General features: G+C 40.5%; 1 non-coding gene across 1 annotated transcript; it reads left to right on the top strand.

The window, feature by feature from the left end:
- Positions 1–2,954: 2,954 nt before the first annotated feature.
- LOC133753890 (small nucleolar RNA SNORD116) lies at positions 2,955–3,048 on the top strand. Its single transcript, XR_009865127.1, has one exon. It is a non-coding gene; the product is annotated as a small nucleolar RNA SNORD116 (small nucleolar RNA).
- The last annotated feature ends 4,907 nt before the right edge of the window (positions 3,049–7,955 follow it).

Below are 7,955 nucleotides of genomic sequence, written 5' to 3'. Positions count from 1 at the left end.
CCTAGAGGAAGCTCCTGGCTCCTGGCTTCAGATCTGCACAGCTCTGGCCATTGTGGCCAATTGGGGAGTGAACCAACGGATGGAAGACCTCTCTCTCTCTCTCTCTCTCTCTTTGCCTCTCCTCTCTCTGTGTAACTCTGACTTTCAATAAATAAATAAATATTTGAAAAAATTGCACAGAGATGGAGTTTTCATATAATGTGATTTGTATGGAGAGTGGCCACACATCACTTTGCTAAGTTGTTCTGTTCAGAAGCAACACACAGGTCCCACCTGCACTCAAGAAGAGAGTATAGGGTCTGCGCTGTGGCACAGCAGGTAAAAGGATGCAGCCTGCAATGCAGGTATCCCATATTGACACCGGTCCCTATCCCCACTATTTCACTTCCAATCTAGCTCTCTGCTAATGGCTTGGGAAAATCAGTAGAAGATGGCTCCAGTGTTTGGGCCCCTCCCACTCAAGTGGGAGACCCAGAAGCAGCTCCTGGCTTCGGTTTTCTGCCTGGCCCAGCTTCTGGCTATTGTGGCCATTTACAGACTGAACCAGCAAGGGAAGATTCTCTCTCTCTCTCTCATTGTCTCTCCCCATTATCTCTATGATTCTGCCTCTCAAACAAATAAATAAATCTTAAAAAAAATAAAGAAGAGGAAGAGGGTATTCCATTAAGGTATGAACAACAACAGGAAGTAGGATTCATGGAGGGCCAAGTTAAGGTCTACTTGCCATAAAATTTATATTACTGTTGGCAGGATATATACATAGGTAATGTAACAAGGATTCTAATCTAGTGAAATATTGCTTTAGTTCTGAATATATGCTACTTGTTTGGTTCAATAGTTTTAGGGAATCTTTAGGGTCAATAACTATCAGATTTGACCCACTGTGCTCTAAATTTGATTTTATCTCCAGTTTCATTACAAAGTAAATAATTCATCTTTTAAATTAAGCAAATTTAGGATGAAATTCTAGCTTTTTATCTATGTCACTAAACATCACATTCATAGTTATATTCTATAGAACAATTGAAAATAAATAATAGTAATATTTTTCTCCCACAAATTACTGTTGTTAGACAAAATTTTAGATTTTCTTTTTACAGGACATTTATTTGTGAGAAAACAAGGAGCACTTTCTAGTTCAAACTCAAGGGTCTTGATCTACATTTTTACCAGAAAATGCATCAATTTCTTATACTATGATGAGCACCAGGTGGATAAGTATTGCTCTGATGTCATTTGAATTTCCAGTTCAGTTTATAGGCTATTTTTGTCTTAAAGCTTGAGATCCAAACTGGAGGTGCGGCTAGGAGGATGATCAGACTACAAGGAATTGTTTTAAAAAAGACAAAAAGCTTTTCCTAAATAGAAAGAGTCTCATGGTGTCATTGAGAGGGTCATTTAACCAAACAAACCAATTTATGCTACATTATTCTCCAAGGATATGAAACTTTAAGTCCTACTAAATTATTTAAAGGAATCTTCCTTAGTTCATCAGTTATTGATTGAATGTCTACTAACTAAGAAAAGATAGCTTTTCATTACAGTCTTATCTTTGGACAAATTCACACATCCATGAATAATGTAATTTTAAAAGAGGAAACTGATAAGAATATTTTCTCAGTGTCCTGACATTTCAAAAGGTCACAGAAAATGAAAGAGTAAATGTATTATATTTCTGTGAGAATACAGTTGCATAGTTCTCTGTTCAATTGTTTTAAGATCACTTATCCTCATAGACTGCATTTGATATAAATCAATTATGCACTGGTTATTTTGGGGGGGAAGAAAAGAGACACAAAAGTAAATGATTGGTCATTTTGAAATTACTTTCTGTGTTTGTATATGAAGTTAGTGGTCTCAGTAGCAGTTTGATTTTCTCATGTTTATGATGTAACTACATTTGAACTAAAAATTAGGTGATTTAAGAAGTCTCAGAATTCCCCCAATTGATTCAAACTATTTATCATCAGTTTTACAAAATCAATAGAGTATTATAATATTGGTTAGCAAATATCTCTTGTATAGAACTTGAAATACAGATGAGAATAAAATGCATGAAGTAATAAAATGTCAGTTACTTTTAGGTCTTACAGTTTTTACATAAGAATGGCTTCGTTCTGAGTCCTTTTTTGATTCTTCCTTTACTGCTGAAAATCTCTGTAAATTTGGTGTGATTTTTCTTTTTTTTTAAAGGTTTATTTATTTTATTTGAAAGGCAAAGTTACAGGGCCAGCACAGCGGCTCACTTGGCTAGTCCTCCACCTGCGGCGTCAGTACCCCGGGTTCTAGTCCCGATTGGGGCGCTGGATTCTGTCCCGGTTGCTACTCTTCCAGTCCAGCTCTCTGCTGTGGCCAGGGAGTGCAGTGGAGGATGGCCCAAGTGCTTGGGCACTGCACCTGCATGGGAGACCAGGAGGAAGCACCTGACTCCTGGCTTTGGATCGGTGCAGTGCACCAGCTGTAACAGCCATTTGGGGAGTGAACCAACGGAAGGAAGACTTTTCTCTCTGTCTCTCTCTCTCACTGTCTAACTCTGCCTGTCCAAAAAAAGGGCAAAGTTACAGAGAGGCTGAGAGAGAGAGAGAGAGAGAGAGAGAGACAGAGAGAGAGCAGCCTTCCATTTGCTGGCCCACTTCCCAGTGGCCGGAGGTATGCCAATCCAAAGCCAGGAGCCAGCAGCTTCTTCCGGGTCTCCCACGTGGGTGCAGGGGCCCAAGGACTTGGGCCATCTTCTACTGGGTTCCCAGGCCATATCAGAGACCTGGATCGGAAGTGGAGCAGCAGGGACTCGAACCAGCACCCATATGGGATGCCAGCACTGCAGGCGGCAGCTTTACCCACATGGCACAGCTCTGGATCCCCTGTGATTTTTCTGTCTTTGATAATTATCGATGTTGTCCAAGGTCAATAATAATAATAGACTAAATATTAAATGAGATTAATATGTAGAAGGTGGATTGATGGTCACTGCACCATAGTCACTGCTTAGAAAAGCTGAACAAAATGATTAAAATCTCATAACCATCTTTCTCAGTTTAACTGAGATGATGTCGAAGGTACGAGCCCTAGAGTTGCCTCCAGAAACTTTTAATGTGAGTGCCATTCTGCAACAATTCTAATTTTAGGTCATCAGTATCTCTGAGGTTATATTTCTCCATGTTCAACGTAATAGTCACATTGTCAAAATACCCAGTGAGTTATACTAATCCATCACATAACAAAACTTTTGTATGTTATTACTGGATAATATTGTGAATAACAGTTTTTCCTATGAAATTTAAGTTGCACAATATAATTATAAATATAAATCTGAATATAAATCCATGGGTGGTGTTTTTATGAGAGATGAGAATATTATAAATCAATTATTCTAATTAGAAATATCCCCTGCCAGCACCGCGGCTCACTAGGCTAATCCTCTGCCTTGCTATGCTGGCACCCCGGGTTCTAGTCCCGATTGGGGCGCTGGATTCTGTCCCTGTTGCTCCTCTTCTAGTCCAGCTCTCTGCTGTGGCCTGGGAGTGCAGTGGAGAATGGCCCAGGTCCTTGGGCCCTGCACCAGCATGGGAGACCAGAAGGAAGCACCTGGCTCCTGGCTTTGGATCAGCGCGATGCGCCAGCCGCAGAGGCCACTTGGGGAGTGAACCAACAGAAGGAAGACCTTTTTCTCTGTCTCTCTCTCTCTCACTGTCTAATTCTGCATGTCAAGAAAAAAAAAAGAGGGCGGAGCCAAGATGGCGGATAGTGAGGACGTGTGCCTTAGTTTGGGAAAATAAACTTTCATAAAAGCGGAATTACTGTAGCATCAGGAAAAAACTCAAGAAAAAAACTGCAGAGGAATCGCTTCCGGATCTTGTGGAGGAAACACAGAGGACTTACAGGGAACCCACCGCGTGGAAAACCAACCGAGACAAGCCGAGCGGCAGCGGCGGGAGAGGAGGCAGAGCCACAGAATCTCGCCAGCGCGGGAACGGAGGAGGGTAAGAAAGACAAAAGACCTGAGAAGTCCGAGACATTGGGGGGAGGGGGAACAGAGGCCTCTCCCTTCACTCACCAAGCAAAACAAAGAGCACCGCGATTTTACATATGTAAAGCTCAGCCAAACTCAGTATCTTTAGCGAAACTGGAGAACACATTGAGGGCTGCATAAACTCTTTGTGTGGTCCCAGGGGTAAATCAAACGAATACTCACAGAGGCTAGATTTCAACTACCCTCAACTCCACTCCCAACTGAATCAAAAAAAAAAAAAAAAAAAGAGAGAGAGAGAGAGAGAGAGAGAGAGAGAGCGTCCCAGCAAGGAGCAAATAATCTGGGAGAGTCGCACTTTACACAGCCTTAAACCTCAAGAAACAAGCATAGCTCTCTGGCCATACCCATCACAGCCCCTAAGGCTCCAACAAAACAGACAGCTCACTTAGAGGCATAGTATAACGAGAGAAAAAAAAAACAAAAACAAAAACAAAAACACCACAAATTATCTCTAACTTGCCAAGCAGGAACGGAGGAGGGTAAGAAAGACAAAAGACCTGAGAAGTCCGAGACATAGGGGGGAGGGGGAACAGAGGCCTCTCCCTTCACTCACCAAGCAAAACAAAGAGCACCGCGATTTTACATATGTAAAGCTCAGCCAAACTCAGTATCTTTAGCGAAACTGGAGAACACATTGAGGGCTGCATAAACGCTGTGTATGGTCCCAGGGGTAGATCAAACGAATACCCACAGAGGCTAGATTTCAACTACCCTCAACCCCACTCCCAACTAAGTCAAAACAAAAAAAAAAAAAAAAAAGAGAGAGAGAGAGAGCGTCCCAGCAAGGAGCAAATAATCTGGGAGAGTCGCTCTTTACACAGCCTTAAACCTCAAGAAACAAGCATAGCCCTCTGACCACACCCATCACAGCCCCTAAGGCTCCAACAAAACAGACAGCTCACTTAGAGGCATAGTATAACGAGAGAAAAAAAAACAAAAACAAAAACACCACAAATTATCTCTAACATGCCAAGCAAGAAACATAGAAGCGGAGCTACCAAGAACAAGGAAGGCACTATGACGCCCCCAAGTGAACAAGACATGACAATGCAAGACTATGAAGATGAAGAGATAGAGCAAATGCAAGAAGCAGATTTCAAAAAATTCACAAGAACATTAAGAAGTTCTCAAAAACAAATTCTTGAACTACAGAAATCCTTAATGGACAAGATAGAAAATCTCTCCCGTGAAAATGAAATATTAAGGAGGAATCAAAATGAAATGAAACAACTAGTGGAACAGGAAATTGCGATAGTGAAAAAAAACCTCAATGAAATGAAGAACTCAATAGATCAAATGGCAAACACATTAGAGAGCCTTAAAAACAGAATGGATGAAGCAGAGGAGAGAATATCGGAATTAGAAGACAGAGAACAGGAAAGGAAACAGTCAAATCAAAGAAAAGAAGAAGAAATCAGAAATCTAAAAAATACTGTCAGGAATCTACAGGATACTATTAAAAAACCCAACATTCGGGTTCTAGGAGTTCCTGAAGGCATGGAAAGGGAGAAAGGATTAGAAGGCCTTTTTAGTGAGATACTAGCAGAAAATTTCCCAAGTTTGGAGAAGGACAGAGACATCCTAGTACAGGAAGCTCAGAGAACCCCTAATAAACATGATCAAAAGAGATCCTCACCACGACACGTCGTAATCAAACTCACCACAGTGAAACACAAAGAAAAGATCCTAAAATGTGCAAGAGAGAAACGACAGATTACTCTCAGAGGATCTCCAATTAGACTTACAGCTGATTTCTCATCAGAAACCCTACAAGCCAGGAGAGAATGGCGAGATATAGCCCAGGTACTAAGAGAGAAAAACTGCCAGCCCAGAATATTATATCCTGCAAAGCTCTCATTTGTGAATGAAGGTGAAATTAAGACCTTTCACAGCAAACAGAAATTGAAAGAATTTGTCGCCACTCGTCCAGCCCTGCAAAAGATGCTTAAAGACGTGTTACATACAGAAACACAGAAACACGGTCACCAATATGAAAGAAGGTAAAGGAAGGAAACCTCAGAGCAAAAGATCACAGGAATCTCAAACCAGATATTAGAAAATATCTTTGGCAAATGGCAGGGCAAAGTTACTCCTTCTCAATAGTCACATTGAATGTTAATGGCTTGAATTGTCCAGTTAAAAGACACCGATTGGCTGATTGGATTAAGGAACAAAACCCATCCTTTTGCTGCTTACAAGAAACCCATCTATCCAACAATGATCCATACAAGCTGAGAGTGAAAGGCTGGAAAAAGATATACCACGCCAACAGAAATGAAAAGAGAGCGGGCGTAGCCATCTTAATATCGGACAACATAAACTTTACTACAAAAACTGTTAGGAGAGACAAAGAGGGGCACTATATAATGATTAAGGGATCCATTCAACGAGAAGATATAACGATTATCAACGTATATGCACCTAATTACAGGGCACCAGCTTATTTAAAAGACTTGTTAAGGGACTTAAAGGGAGACTTAGACCCCAATACAATAGTACTGGGGGACTTCAATACTCCACTCTCAGAGATAGACAGATCAACAGGACAGAAGATCAATAAGGAGACAGTAGATTTAAATGACACTATAGCCCAAATGGATCTAACAGACATCTACAGAACATTTCATCCTACATCTAAGGACTTTACATTCTTCTCAGCAGTACATGGAACCCTCTCTAGGATTGACCACATACTAGGCCATAAAGCAAGTCTCAGCAAATTCAAAAGAATTAGAATCATACCATGCAGCTTCTCAGACCACAAAGGAATGAAATTGGAAATTGGCAACTCAGGAATCCCTAGAGCACGTGCAAACACATGGAGATTGAACAACATGCTCCTGAATGAACAACGGGTCATAGAAGAAATTAAAAGAGAAATCAAAAATTTTCTGGAAGTAAATGAGGATAACAGCACAACATACCAAAACCTAAGGGATACAACAAAAGCAGTGTTAAGAGGAAAGTTTATATCAATAGGTGCCTACATCAAGAAATTGGAAAGGCACCAAATAGATGAGCTTTCAAGTCATCTCAAGGATCTAGAAAATCTGCAGCAAACCAAACCCAAACCCAGTAGGAGAAGAGAAATAATTAAAATCAGAGAAGAAATCAACAGGATTGAATCCAAAAAAACATTACAAAAAATCAGCCAAACAAGGAGCTGGTTTTTTGAAAAAATTAACAAAATTGACACCCCATTGGCCCAACTAACTAAAAAAAGAAGAGAAAAGACCCAAATCAATAGGATCAGAGATGAAATGGGAAACGTAACAACAGACGCCACAGAAATAAAAAGAATCATCAGAAATTACTACAAGGACTTGTATGCCAGCAAACAGGGAAATCTATCAGAAATGGACAGATTCTTGGACACATACAACCTACCTAAATTGAGCCAGGAAGACATAGAAAACCTAAACAGACCCATAACTGACACAGAAATTGAAACAGTAATAAAGGCCCTCCCAACAAAGAAAAGCCCAGGGCCAGATGGATTCACTGCTGAGTTCTACCAGACATTTAGAGAAGAACTAACTCCAATTCTTCTCAAACTATTCAGAGCAATCGAAAAAGAGGGAATCCTCCCAAATTCCTTCTATGAAGCCACCATCACCTTAATTCCTAAGCCAGAAAGAGACGCAACATTGAAAGAGAATTACAGACCAATATCCCTGATGAACATAGATGCAAAAATACTCAATAAAATTCTGGCCAATAGAATGCAACAACACATCAGAAAGATCATCCACCCAGACCAAGTGGGATTCATCCCCGGTATGCAGGGATGGTTCAACATTCGCAAAACAATCAACGTAATACACTACATTAACAGGCTGCAGAAGAAAAACCATATGATTCTCTCAATAGACGCAGAGAAAGCATTTGATAAAATACAACACCCTTTCATGATGAAAAGTCTAAG

The sequence above is a fragment of the Lepus europaeus genome, chromosome X (genome assembly GCF_033115175.1).
Source record: "Lepus europaeus isolate LE1 chromosome X, mLepTim1.pri, whole genome shotgun sequence".
NCBI classification, from domain to species: domain Eukaryota; kingdom Metazoa; phylum Chordata; class Mammalia; order Lagomorpha; family Leporidae; genus Lepus; species Lepus europaeus.
The sequence above is the reverse complement of the archived record's forward strand: the minus strand, read 5'-3'. Positions and strand labels throughout refer to the sequence as shown.